Source organism: Dermacentor albipictus, chromosome 4 (assembly GCF_038994185.2).
Source record: "Dermacentor albipictus isolate Rhodes 1998 colony chromosome 4, USDA_Dalb.pri_finalv2, whole genome shotgun sequence".
NCBI lineage: Eukaryota > Metazoa > Arthropoda > Arachnida > Ixodida > Ixodidae > Dermacentor > Dermacentor albipictus.
Window position 1 is genome coordinate 29,196,322 of NC_091824.1, and position 14,808 is coordinate 29,211,129.

The following is a 14,808-nucleotide window of genomic DNA, read 5'->3' on the forward strand; positions in this document are numbered from 1 at the left end:
TCTAACGCGAGAGGCACCCAAGACTGAAGGAGATTAGCGGCACTTCATCAAACTGGCTTTCTCATCTACGCGCTTTCCAACGTGGACCGAAACCATGGCACCAATGTAAGGAAATAAACGCGGAACTCCGATATGCGCCAGATATGGCCCTCTAAGCCATAAGTGCCAGTTGGCCAAGATCAAATTAGTGGTTGGCGAAACTCCCAGGCTACCAAGCCTTGCTGTATATATATGTAGTGGTGCTCAGTTCACGCAATGATAAAGTTCAAGTTTCCTGGGTAGATTTCTGCGTGCTCAGTTATCCAGCAACTGTTGGAAAGAGTACATGAAATTTCTTTTCAGATAACTGTCATCTACGCAAATTCAATATTGTTTTCGGGTTGTTCTGTTCTAGTTTTGTCAGTACTCTGTCTTCTAACTGCTTTTGGGTGGTAATAAGCAGGCTTGATGCAATTTGTGTAGCCACGGTTCAAGCTATTGCCATCAGCGTTGTTTTCTCGGGTTACAAGGCAGCCGAGCTCACAAAATTATTCCTTTTGTTATGGTGACTATGCTATGCGCTTATAGGTCACTCATCTGTGGTATCTGTACCCGTCAAACAGGAAGTACTACCGTTCGAGATAGCCTGCAAGCTTTATAATTTTTCTAATGCAAAGCTTCGAACAGGTCCACCCGTCTAGTCGTAGATTCTTTTTCTTTTCGGCATTCGGGCCCTCATTGCCGTAAATATGCTGTTTAGCAAATACAATCATGGCCAGAAATACTTCCTAAACCTGCAATGATTCAGAGCATTTACTCTCGGTACTTGAGTGCTTAGCACCTTACTTCCAAATAATTGTCATTTCAGACTTCAAAAATGTCAACATGCTTCTCTTTCGTAGTCTGTTTATGTCTGTTTTAAAGCCGCCCTAGAGGGAGCAGTATTGAGACGGTGGGGTAGCGACGACCTGGTTGGGCAGTTTTTGGCTTTTGGTCTATTTGTCGGTTCCTTCCTACTGCCCCTGTGGGAACGACTCACATGGTGTGCTACAGGGCTCTTACTTGGTCCGTGCCCTAGCGGTTAACGGCTTCCGAGAAGTTGTAAAAGTTGCAATTCACAGGGCGGGCACGACACTTAACGGATTGACTGCCGCTGCTGTAACGGCCGACAAGTCAAAGTGCCTCTTTAAAGTAAAAAAAGAAAGAACCGTGTATACAGCTGTGTAGAACAGGCCAAAACACCCTGTTGGTTCGCTGAAAAAAATAAAAGCACACGTGACCGGAAATCTGCCAACTTTCTTATTTGAAATCTCTTGTCTGCTTTGCGCCACAAGTGCATGTGATTGGGTACGTGGGAAGTAGTACTCTGAAATGCCACCCGGTCATCACAGCGGGAACATACAGTCAGATTTTAACTTTTTCAGATGGCTGGCATGTGCGACAAATCACGTGGCACGTGCTTGCGAGAGCACATGCATGCGGAAGCATGTGCACGCAAAACCACATGCACTAGCCGACTTCCTATTGGCCAAATGGCCGCGTACGCTGAAACGAAACTGACGAATAATAGGCAATACGACCACTTCCATTGGCCTTGTACGTCTCTCGATGTGCAAGTTTCTACGCCCTTTAAATGTGAAAGCAATTATATGGACACTCCAGGCATGTTTTCGCCGTGCCGTCGCCATCGCCGTAGCAAATGCGTACAATTGCGCGGTCGCACGCGTTGACGCGCGGCCTATTTTGAAAGTGATTGGCATTCGTTCCATACATTTGTGCATGCTGTGTTCTTGCCGCCCGGTTTGTGTTGGACGCCGATAGACTGCACGAAGGTCACTTCGCCCCCTGCTGCTTCCGCGCTTCCTGCTTCTGCTGCTTCCGTGTCTCCAGTTATTGAGTGTGATTTGTTCATCTGTGCCTGTGCGTGCTGACACTATTCTTCTTAACTTAGTAAGCGAGTATTTAAAAGTTTGTACGGCGGACAAAACCACTATCCTGACTTCGTAAAGCTGTATTTACTACTAAATACTACGTGACGCTCAAATTTGATTGCGGCGTGTTGGCCGGCCGGAGACCGCCCTTCATCAAGAGTGCGATTGCAAATACCCGGAAATTAAACATTTGCTCTGTAAGGCTGAAGCATATTAAAATAAACGCAAAGAAGTACTGGCTTTCAGGTAATCGAGAGTAGATGTAAGCATGAAATGGCGACCAGCAAGGCATATTTGTGGGATAGGATACTAGTTACAGTCTTATAAAGGATATAGTGCATGTTCTCAACGGCACACCCCACCGCACCACACGACACCATGGCATACTGTGCACTGGGCCATATGGAAATAGTTTCCTGTCACAGGCAGAACCTCATTGCAAGTCCCTTCTCTACCAAACTGCCATCCACGCTGCGCCTGAGGCGCCGCGGAACTCACAGACTGCTGGCATTGAAAAGAGCACAGGCAACTTTGTTTCAGTGCCAAAAGATTCCAACCGAGTGTATAGTTCCCGGAATCTGACTTTTGAACGTCTACCCTCTTGGAAATGACAAATAAAACTTCAGCGTAATAGAATTTACAGCTTGATTCATATTGCGAACAAACTTTAGGAAGGACTCAAAAGCAATATTTCTTCAAACTTGTTCGGCACTAACTAGCATATGTAATGCAGTCCTGTAGAAAGGATTGGGGGTCAAAGGCCGCATTTTCTTAAGTTCCGACTGGTTGCCTGGATAATCTCGTTTTGTTCTCGCAACGATGCCCAAATTTTCTCGGTCCATTCTCGTTTCGAGTGCCCGGATAACAGCTCAGGATTTCAGCTCAAGGTCTCTTGAAGGTCGCCGACAACAGGACGTAAAAGCATTTCATGCTTAAAAGTACAACCGTTATGATACCAACACGCGTATATTCATTCAGGCCATAAGAAAACGTAAATTTTCCATAAATAAACACGCGTGCTGTGTGACGTCTCAACCCAACGCAGAGCTTTAATTAGGCGTTTGTCACGAAGCAACCCCCATTCAACAGCGCCCATCTAGGAGTCAACGCAACTTTGACGCCCACGGTTGAAGGGTGAACAAAAGACCTCTTATCGGAAAACTTGCGGCGTTCTTGCTGTCCCTCTCTGCTCGCCTGTGTTTATTTGTGCCCTGGAACGGTGTTTCATAATGCTATTCACAACCAACTAGCACATCTGTACACGCTTATCGGAACCTGACAACTTGAACTAATGAAGAAAGGGGCCAACGTCGAAAGCTACCATCGGAAAGGCTTCGACCACGGACTCCCAGATTGTTCAATACGCGAGGCCGAAGGTGCAACATCAGAGGCGGAGTTAGGCGATACGGAGCGGTATCAGGGGTGGGATATTGCGACCGATTTGACGGTTGTGATTGGCTGCAATAGAGCCATCAGATTCCCTAGTCTACTCCCCTAGGGAGGACGACGGTATTAAAAGCGGCGACCTTTGGTGCAGTTGTGCTGACGTGTCCTGATGTTAACTCAAACGTTCAGTATGCTCCTGCATGGAGTGGGCTTCCGTATCTGTAGCAGTGTAATTAATGTAAAATAAACCCTTTTTCCTTCATTTCTACTACTGGACGTACTCGTGAACTGGTTTGGTAGATTCCTGGCCCAAAATTCACCTAGAGCCACGACAGTACATTCACTGGCGTCCACAAGGGAGGGGGAGAGGGGAGGGCGTGAAAATATAAGATGGAAAGACGCAGCCAGTGGAATGCAGGGCAGAGGACTAAGATGTTAGCATAGAGCATGCCAGAAAAGTGTTTCTTTTGTTCTTTGATTGAGGTTACTGCGACTTTCATCCGACCGATATCTTTTTCGTTCGACTGATATCTTTTGTGATTGCGGACAAACTGTTTCTCTAGAAAGCATAGAATGTGAAACATAAAACAAATTTATTGTTTTTTTTACTTATGATACATGCATAGAGTTTGTATGAGTATTAAGAGTTGCAAGCGCAGAAATGAAGTAGTTCATCTACAAAATTGTGTTTAATCTGTCCGCCACGGGCGCTTAACATTTCGTCAAGCGCTCAGTTCACCATCAGGTGAGCAATTTGGACTCTGGTCGTGGAGCAAAGTGCTACACGTGGGTAGTTAGCCGTGAGTCAGGTATTTGCTGCAGTAGCCTCTTTTGAGGAACGGGGAGAGATAATCAGCCGAAGGATACTCCGACTAGCACGAAGAAGGAGTTCGCGGAGGTCGACCAGCTGTCTCTGAGGTAGGAAATGTGTACCTATTACATTGGCTACAATCGGCCACATATAGCTGAGTCGTCGTGCGCAATCGAGACCAGCTAAATCGCCCTTTCATGCAATCGCCTTAACCCTGTTGTCATGCTGAAGATGATTACCCATACAAAAATGCTTCCTTACTTTCTTTAGAACTTTTATCAACATCCTATCAACTTTAGTAACATGCTATTGACTTTTACTTTTTAGTAACGTTTGTCAAAAGAAAGTTGGTTACTTCTTTTCTAACTTCAGTATGTAAAAAGAAAGTTACTAGAAAGTTAAGACACACTATTTTAACTTTTTAAAAACACGATTCAATAGGAAGGTAATAAAAATAATTATGTTCTTAAAGTACATAACCCAAGTTACAAAACATGCATGAATATTATTCAATAAGGTTATAATTATTCAGTGAACATAGCTGGTGCAAGACAGTGTTGTTTCATGGACAGGTGTAACTTTCCACAATTTGCAATCAACTTTCTAGTAACACTGGTTACTACAAAGTTGTTAAAAATGATTTAGTGAAAAATGAACATATAACAGCATCTGAACTATAAATGAATATGCAAAGACTGGCTGCATTAAAAAAAAATGTTTTTTTTTTGCACAGTAACTGTTTTCCTAATTTTTAATCAACTTCCTAGTAACAGATGATAGCAGAATGTTCATAGAAAAAAAATGCTTCTAATACCGGACGCTAAGAGAAAATATGGTCTCACCAATTCAAGATGTGGGCACGTATTCTCGAAAACACGAGAGCTAGTGCCATGGGAAGCGTGTATATGAGCGGTGATCATGAATTTGTGCTCAGTAGGTGTCAAAGAAGCCCGTAGGCCATGCACCACCGCACTAGACGGCGCGCTGATCGGCTCGTGTTCGCCAACTAAAGCGGGAGACACACGGTCCGATTTGGTGTCCGATCCGGCGTCTGACGCGCCGAAACTGCAGCCCGAATCGAGGTGTTTTGCCGTGCCGAAGCGCCGGATCGGACGTCCGGCGTGCGACAAACCGGGCAGATATTCATCGTTCGACGTGTCCGACAACTGCACCGTCGTCTGGCCGCAGCCATTGGCAGCGCGGCTGGCATGTGACGTTCTCTGACGTTCCCTCCACGGAGGCGGTGCTGGCTTTCCGGTTTCTCGCAGTTATTCTTTTTCCTTGCCTGCTGCAGTTTGTTTCTGACATGAAATAGTTACCAGTTCAGTAAAATTATCTCGAACGTGTGCCTGTTACGCAAACCAGCGCCTTGTACACTAGCGCTAAGCTACTGGTGAGATCGGGAGCCGCGACGCGAGGGCATTTCGCGAGCAGACATCACACACCGACCGTCTGAGCGAGGCCGCTTGCACGTTTGCCCTTCGCAACGACTGCGTCGAGTAAACCAATTGTATTTAATTACGGCCGACGTAAGTGTACAGTGTTCATTGTTTTGGCAAAAATAAGCACTCTTCGACGAGCTCGGACTGGATCGCAAGCGCCGTCGGCTGCAGCGTCCGCCTAGCTATGCCTACCGGCCCTATCGCTGGCTTTAGCGGAGCCGTCAGTGGACAACGCGCCGTCGTGAAGTGTTCTGTCACTCACAAGGGCATAAGTTTATCGACAGCCTTCGCGTAAAGCGAAGCAGTGTGGTGCAGAGTTGTTTATATTGCGTTTCTCGACGTGGATATCAACTCAAGCTGGGGAGTTGGATGTGGGCGGAGCTTACGCGCCGCTCATGCCGTAGCATGCAGCGCCGCACGTCGGATCGGACACCGAATCGTACCGCGTGCGTCTGTATAGCTCGCTCATGGTTCGGCTGAAGTCCCCGTATACACTTTATAAATAAGGAAGCCTACCTAGGCACTGTAAACCCAATTATTGGGGCCTAAATGCCTCTCCGCCTCCTACTACGGCTTCCTTTGAGTGACAGTCTGATCTCGAAGGCCATGCTTTTGCAACCTGCATGCACCTGAAGCAATTGCGAATCTTGAAGGCAACATCCGCTTAGTTTTTATTATATATACATTTCCTTAAACTTCGTATCACAAAGTACAAAGTACACACTTCTGGACCAAATAAATTTATTAAAAGACTCTATCAAATGTTATTAGGAAAAAACACGCAATTTTTTCATTTAAGATACATTTTTCTAAAAAAACCGCAGAGTGGCGCTACTGTAGTATTTGTTTGGTCGACACACCACGTTGGTTGTCGTAAGTGCTCCCTGCAGTAAGGTGGTATTTGAGGTAAATTTTAGAAGTGCCTAGACAAAACGTGCTGCTTGTTGTGTGCAGTGACCATCCCAAACCCTCCGGACTCGTGTAACGCCATTAGTTCGCCGTGTGTTTCGAGCGATCCACCAGTGTCGTCAGTGAGTGCCCTAGTACAGCTCCCGTCCGAACTGCCTTTGTTCTGCCGAGCTGCTGCCGGCGCTGTTCTGCCGAGCTGTTCTGCGGGCGCTCTCGTCAAAAGTCTGGTACTGGGGCTTCGAATTGTAGTGTTTGGAAGACTGTTGAAGGTTGTGCTTTTGTGGAGCTGGAGTTCATCGGCAGTTCTACAGTGCTTGCGCCAGAGAAACGTCGGTGCTTCTGTACCTGTTTAGTTTGCCAAGTCTTGAAAGGTAAGCAAGTTTGGCGCTTGCGCGCATTCTTGAAGCTTATGATTTGCGTAATGAGCGTTGTGTAACTACCTAGAGCAAAGCGCTTTCCTATCGTATGTTAGCCATGTTGCTGTGCACATTTAGCAAGCGATTTCGCGAAAGCTTCCTCTGATGTTACAGCGTACTTGCATTCTGCTACCCGCCATGATTGCTATGCCTGAATGGGCACACAATTATGAAAACACATTGAAAGTTTGTGTTCGTTCGGCAGTGCGGAATAATTTGAAGACTGCGATTTTGTAGCAATACTTACCCCTCGATTCTATATCACTCTTCTCGCCCACCGCTAACGGCCGGCAGCTGCAGTACGTAGCACGGGCCGGGGCGTCGGTCAGCCTACTAACGAATAGCGCAAAGGAATACCATCGCTACAAAATCGCGGTCTTTAAATTATTACGCATATTTTGTGCACAATGAGATGTTATAAACACACCTTGCATGTACATGAAAAAAAGGTTTACAACAGAGATGACATATATGCATGGGCACATATATGTGTCAATAAAATACTCGAGCCTCTTTCTGCCTACAGAAAAAGAAGTTATGTCTTACTCGAGGGCATGGCTGCTTGTAATAATGAACCTCTAAGGGAAGGTTTTCTCTAATCCCTATTTTTGATATCTAAATGCTTATGTGGCATGTACAAACTGCTTGCATCCATTTCTCATTGGGATGAGCTGTCTGAAATTTATTTTCAGTAATAATTGCAATAATTAACTACTTTCACCTGTCTTCTAATGACTAAAGTTTTATGCTTCTACCTTGACAAACCTTTTGTGAAATTAGTTTGATGAGGCCCAATATACAGCGCTTTCTAAATTGAAGGTATCAGTACCTATTAAAGACTACGCTAACTATGAAAATGCTGCTTGCGTATATTGTTTATTCACTCTGTCAGACAAAATCTTTACACCCAAGTGCAGTCAGTAAATTTGAAAGTGCATGCCTGCAAGGGGAAGTCAGAATTGTATTTGAAGACAATTGCATCTTGTTTGATAGTTCTTGAGCACTTGTGCGCCACTAATCGAGCACAGCTTGGCCCTATACTCGATGAGGCTTGAAGCTTTCAATGTCTGCTAATCACTAAAACAGCACCAGATCTCACTCTGTGTCAAGGGGTGGCACACATTTGCTTAGTTCTAGGCAGATGCATGTCTTTCTTTCGCATTGAAGTTCCCAATACTTTCTAGTCTTACGTAAAAGTACACAGCTCAATACAATGCATGTATGGTATACGTAAGGCTGCTTTGTTCTTTAAACCGAATCAACAAGAAGCACCGACTTCCGTTTTTGCAAACCTTACCCTACTTCCTAACCATTTCTTGATCAAATGCGTATAAAATGAATCTTTGGTTGTCGTATTCTTTCACAGGTAGACATCGGTGACGGTGTATACGTTGAAAAGGGCCTGCTGAAGAGGCTGTGCCTGGATGCTAACAACTCAGGCTTTCACTTCGCGGAGGGCCTCCTTAAAGCTCCTTTTTCAATAGAAGACGTTGAAGGGAGGTCCTTCTTTGGGCGGCTGTCAAATGCCTTCCACAGAAGGATCTGTTGGATTCCAAGAAGGTCAACACCATAGTAGGTATGTGTCACAAAGAAGCATCTTAATATTCTTTGTGCAGTTTTCAACAAAACTCCTTTCATGCTAATTTCAATGCTATCTTAGGGTATACTCCTTTCTTTCCTGCTAAAATAGCTATTAACCTGATTATAATAGCATATTATAATGCAAGCTTTGCCACCATAACTAGAAAATTGTCATTACTGTTGGCATGTGTATTTTTGTGATAGAGGCCCTGGTCATGTGAATGCACTGATAATATAATATCCTGTCTTGTGGAAAGCTAACATGTTTAGTAACAAGCTCACTTTGACAATGTCTGCCTGCACAACAAAGGCATTTTGTAATCTTGCTGTAGAACGTCCGTAATGCCTGTTCAACTGCTTACATGTTGCTTGTATCATTTCGTGTTTCTTAAGTGCAACATAAAAATCAACTCTTCTATGTACCTGTGCCCAAGCAAAGCTGCAGCATAGTTATGACTGACACCTTGCCTTTCCTAAGATAATTCACACATGAAACTTCCATGTACTAGTCACAATACGAATATCGAAGTTCATTAAACTGAAGTTGATTTACAGGTTTTGTTTGTAGATGACAATTGGTACGATAGAGTTTATGTGTCGTGCATCTGTTGGTGTTATGCACATCCATCACGCTCCCAGCTTTAATGCACGAATTCAGTCATTTCATGCATTTTTAGGACTTTGCACAAAACAGCTGGAGATGTTTATAGCTCACAGGATTGAAAGCTTGTCTCTTGTGCACTTCTCATGGCATTTCTTGTCTCATGTCACTGTAGCAAAACTAATATATTGCCTTTTTTCTTCTCGTTTCTAGACTACACAACGCAACATTTCAGCCTACTTCCAGGGCAGCTGGAGAACTCGTCCCCCTTACTAGCCCGGGGATATTAAATGGATGTGTTCAAGCACAAATGGAAACCCGTCTTCTTCTGTTGCATGCCACACCTAGCCACTTGGCAATCACTATTCGCCAAAGACAGATAGTTGACAGGATGTTACTAGCAAGTCGTTAGGATATATAAAGGTGGTTAATAAATAGTCATTGCACAGTTTTTAGGAAGCAAATAAAAATTTTATTCAGAGATAATCAAAGCTTACTTTTGCAATATATAATTGCAAAAGTAATTACCTCTGGATAAAATTTTTATGTACTTTCTAAAAACTGTGAAGCGACTATTTATTAACCACCTTTATACATCCTAACGACTATCTAGTAATATCCTGTCAACTATCTGTGGCGAATAGTCGACAGGATGTTACTAGCAAGTAGTTAGGATGTATAAAGGTGGTCAATAAATAGTCGCTTCACAGTTGACACTTTCTAACGACATAAGATAATAAGCAGTCGGTAAGAATTCTATCGACATTTTATATCTATACTTTCAATTCAATATCGGTGGCCAATAGTCGGCAGGAGGTTACTAGGAAGTTGTTACGGTGTCTAAAGACGTTTTATAGAATGTCGATAGGTTTTAGTAACATTTGTCTAAAGACGGTTTATAAAATGTTACTAAAATTTTTTGTAAGGGTAGCGGCTATTTACCTACGTTAGCCACAGAATCTGAGTTCATGGCGCCCAAAGACAGTCGACAAGTGAACGCCACCTCTAATGCCGGTGAACGTTCATTTGGTCGTGGATTTGAATACAGGAATATGCTTCGTCCCATAAGATACTCGCCAACCACGCTGGGAAGTTTGGTGTCCACGATTGTTTCGGCGAGTTCAACAGAAGATAGGACGCCTCACTACAAGTTGCTCACAGTAATCTGAGGCCGAGGTTTTCTATATTGCCCACCTAAATTTTTTTCCCGGCAGCATTTCCAGTGCCTTGCCAGTCGAGACGTGACAGGGGACGTAGAGAAAGAACACTCTTGTGAGCTAAACTGTGCGAGAAGTCAGGATGTTTCCCTAGCGGCAAGCAGGAAAACCTGCTTAGTGTACAGTTGCCCGATTGAAGTGTGAATGTCTCGGACGCTCGTAAAAATCTAAACGAAAAGCGAAAGAAAAAGTAGCCGGGCAGATTGGAAAAAGGATATACTGGGCTCGTAACACTTGTTTATTTAATTGCTTTTGCAGCTCACTTATCTCTCGCTAACGAAACGCCGGTTGGAGAGCTGACAAAAGACGTCTCTTCTAATGACACCGAGTGTTGGGATAATCTTTCTTGTGCGAGCTTTGTGTTTCAAAGGAGCATTAGGAATTCTTCGAAATGGCACGTATTGATCGTACTGGAGTGATTTCGCGGATGCGGTAGAGGCTGGCCAGATAATTTGCCAGAGAACTTAGCTAAAAATTTACTCGGGTTCAGTGCAGTCTCTGACTTGTAGCAACTCTTTCCATACCATATATACGCTTCGGTTTGCATTCTGTTATGGGTTCACTTGTGCATCGACGTATAACGTTTTCTTTTTTTCTTCCTACGCATAAGCGCGCTCAATCGCAACGTCAAGAGACTTCGCTTTGCGGCCCTGTGCCGAATAAGCTGATCTTTAGATTCTTCAGATGTGCATTTCGGCGTATAATGTCGCGTTAACGACTTTTAGTTATTAGTGAAAACATTTCTGGAGAATGATACCTCCGAAGCGAAGAGGTACTGGTAAGTTAAAAAAATTTGGCCTCTCCGCGGGCCCGAGTGGTATGAAAGAAATACCAGCTTTCTGAGTGCGAAGCCAATGCCAGTGCATGAGCCACCACGAAGCTGCGGTGTTCTTTAAGTACACGCCCTTGATAAGCATGTCGCTTCTACGTATAATGCCTGTGAAACAAGTGAAGTCATGGAAGTAAACTTCTTCCCATTACAAGCCTTATGACGGAGAAGGCCGCTTTACCGGCATTTTGCGGCTGCATGGAATACGACCGAAACCGTGGCGACGTCGCTTAGTTATCCAAGCACTCGTTCATAACTAACATGCGTAAGATTAAACAAAAAAACAAACACCCCTAATGCAGAAATCGGATTAAAAATTGTAACTGATCGTGGGACAGCTGCTGCAGTTAGCGCCGCCCAGCAATGAAGTGAGACAACAGAGCGGAGTGGAAAACAAAATGTATAGTGCGGAAAAAATGCGGTGTAGTGTTGGCTGCATGTAGAATGCTTGTGAAACTTCGTGATAGCGTCCTGAACGTTTAAATAACGGTGTAAACAGTAATATGGCATCGCTGCAACGCCATACATAGCGGTGGTACTCTATGCTTTATGAAAAAGATTTTTGGAAACTGCGCCACTGCAAGTTGCGCAGATTGGAAGGGACAAACTTTAATAAAGGTCTTGCAGGACGCACGTCAGCGCGCAGTGGGCGTCTCCCACGCAGGGACCGACAGGGAATACCTGGCGGCCCCTGCTCGAGCCAGCTGGACGGCCCTTTGCTGGTCTTGTAGGAGCGGGCTTCGTAGGGTCTTCTCCCTCTTGTCGGAGGGAGAGTTGGGCCGAGCGTTTCTACACTCCCTGAGCACGTGTGCGAGTGTTGCCGTGACCCCGCCCGAGGGGCACGCATCGTCGAGTTAGACGTCGGGTTGATGACGTGTAACGCGGTGGGGTTGGGATAGGTATGTGTTTGTTACAAGCGTAGCGTTAGCGCCTGCGGCCTGTTTAGTTAGGGGTGCGGGGGTGGAAAGAGACGTCGTGCCAAGCAAAAGTGTTTAGTCTCCCAAAATATTTAGCACCTTGAGAAATAGCGCAAAGCACGGCACTCTCGCTGATAAACACGCAGTTATGTACAGAAAGCCTGCTTCTGTGTTACATGCTTGTGTGTTACCGTGTACAGGCGTACTATTTAAAAGCTTCAGGTATCGCGAGCGAGGACACTATTCTTCCTGACGTACTCGTATAGAGTTATCTTTCACTAGTTTCTGCTTTAAAGTAAGAAACATAGCTATATGGGTAACCAACAAAAAAATTATTTTACAGAAATAAATATAGGCAACAGAGAATCAAATATGAGCTAACGAGGTTTGTCAAGAAATTAGGCGAATTTTTTGAACACCCTCGGAGCTCTTTGGCAGATAGCAGCGCATTGTGTAACCTGTTCGCTCATAAAGTATTTCTTTATCGTGCTTTGTTTTCACTTGTTTGTTCTTACAAAATGCTAGGGCTGCATTTCCATATTTTTTTTGAAGGGCGGGGGTGCTGGTAACGCTCGATGTGCACTCCTTCCTTTGATTATATAATCTGTCGTCAACCATTCTAGTTAGCAGTATTTATCGAATCCTGTTTCTACTGCTGTAGTGCGCTACCGAGTGCATGGATCTATCATGCCAACGTTTGTGTCAGGTTTTCGACCATGTTCATTGTAGTACTTATGAAGACTAATGAGAGTGTTAAATTTGGAGCCCTAAAGAACGGGAAAATACACCCTATCCCCTTGGCGACGATGCATGACTAATGAGACCTCAAGAGGTCAAGCCAACTGCAGGAGGGGTTTCTCCTACTAAAAATGACAATTTATATTCCAATAAAAATGATAAGAAAAAATAATTAACAGAAATGCGAGCAAATATCAACAGCAGTAAGAAATTGTACAACCACCCAATCTGATTCTAGAGCAACACAGGGACTCTTTATTCCTGGTACAGTCGCCTATCTTGGTCTAATGTCAAAAAAAGAGCATAAAAAATCAACGTGATTACAACTGGCCGCAACGACAAAACAAATTGCTCTCTTTCTCCAAGCAGATAATTGCACACCACTTGTTCTCTGTCCTCTCGTATTGCGGACACATTAATGAACTCAAGTGTCCTAGGTGTTGTAATAATTGTATTGGCTTGTTTTGGACGAGATAAGTTAATTTCTACTAAAGTAAGAAATTCAGTGCCCTTCCACTCTGTGAAGAAGGATAACCAGTGAAGCTGTGTATGTTGACCCCTTGATGGCGAACTGCACCTCCACCGCGGGTCAGCCCAGCATTGCACTATCCCTGGGATCGGCCCAGGTAGGGAGAATGCTTAACGCCTGCTTCACCTCCGCCGCGGGTTGGCCTGGCATTACACTTTATTCACATTTTTTCTACACCCGGACACAATAGTGCCGAAAGTGGCACTTAACAGCTTCGCTGTAAAAATAGATTTTCCAGTGTGCTCTCGGAATCAAGATATTAACACACCTATGATTCCAATGAAATAGCAGTACAAATATTGACGTTTGTTTCCAGTGTCGTGTATGCGAAAAGCACACCTTGACTCATTACGTCGACGTTCAGCACTGGCTGGCGGTAGCACAACTTCACTAATGAAGTCGACATCTTTGTTTTAACACAACCTTAACTTTTTCTTCTATAGTCAGGCGTGTTATCGTGCTTCTCATTTATTTCTTTCGCAATTTTACCCGGTTCGTTTGGTTAAGCAGCCATAGAGCAGAGATTCCGAGCATGAGGGCGCGGGTTGGATTCGCGGCCGGAGGCGGCAGCATTTAAGTGAGCAAAATTTGCAAAAAAGCTCCTGCCCACAGGAAAGTCCTACGCCACATCCTTCACCTGTACTTGATGATGAGCAAATCATTCCACCACTATAGTACGGGCACCTAGCTGTAAGTACCACTTAGGTTGCTTATGATATTATTGCGAATATCATACTTAGATTACTTCACGCAATTTCCGTGGCCAGGCTGTCTCTCTATCTGTCCATCTATGCCTTTTATGGTTTTTCCACCCCAACCTGGGTTGCTGGATAGTCGATGGTCGAAAACGTGGCGCATCGGGCTGCGGTGCTGAGCGAAGTCCGCAATCAACCGTCGGACCAACTTGGGTGACCGTTTATGTGACAAGGTGTATCCATGTGCCACGCTTTAACGAACCTCCCACGGTTATTCCAAGCGGCACCGGACATGTGGCACTAGTCATCCACCGACCCCTCTTTAATGAGCCTGTTTTACTCTGACTTGGAGCACCTACTCGTATAGAATACATCACGTATCATTGCTCATTATTTATTTATGTATTTCTTTATTTGTTTTTATACATACATACATACATACATACATACATACATACATGCATGCATACATACATACATACATACATACATACATGCATGCATGCATGCATACATACATACATACATACATACATACATACATACATACATACATACATACATACATACATACATACATACATACATACATACATACATACATACATACATACATACATACTGCAGACCATATTACGTGGACCAAGCAGGACGGGCATTTTTTTAACAAATCACATTGAGTATAAGGGTGAACATACATTGTGTTTTACATCCAGAGACAAATAAATAGCAAAAATGAACACAATGGGTATATGTACACAATACTACACGATGGCAAGACGATCACGCTCTGGTATAGAATTCCATTGTGACACTGTGTGCGGGAA

At 44.2% G+C, this 14,808-nt stretch overlaps 1 protein-coding gene and 1 long non-coding RNA gene across 2 annotated transcripts in view; both read left to right on the forward strand.

Moving 5' to 3' along the window:
* Window positions 1-14,808, forward strand: part of LOC135900165 (uncharacterized) — a 291,116-nt gene that overhangs the window by 60,801 nt on the left and 215,507 nt on the right. The gene's annotated exons all lie outside the window — the stretch shown is intronic.
* LOC139059617 (uncharacterized) lies at window positions 6,367-9,367 on the forward strand. Its single transcript, XR_011514245.1, has 3 exons — window positions 6,367-6,829; window positions 8,241-8,450; window positions 9,270-9,367. It is a non-coding gene; the product is annotated as an uncharacterized lncRNA (long non-coding RNA).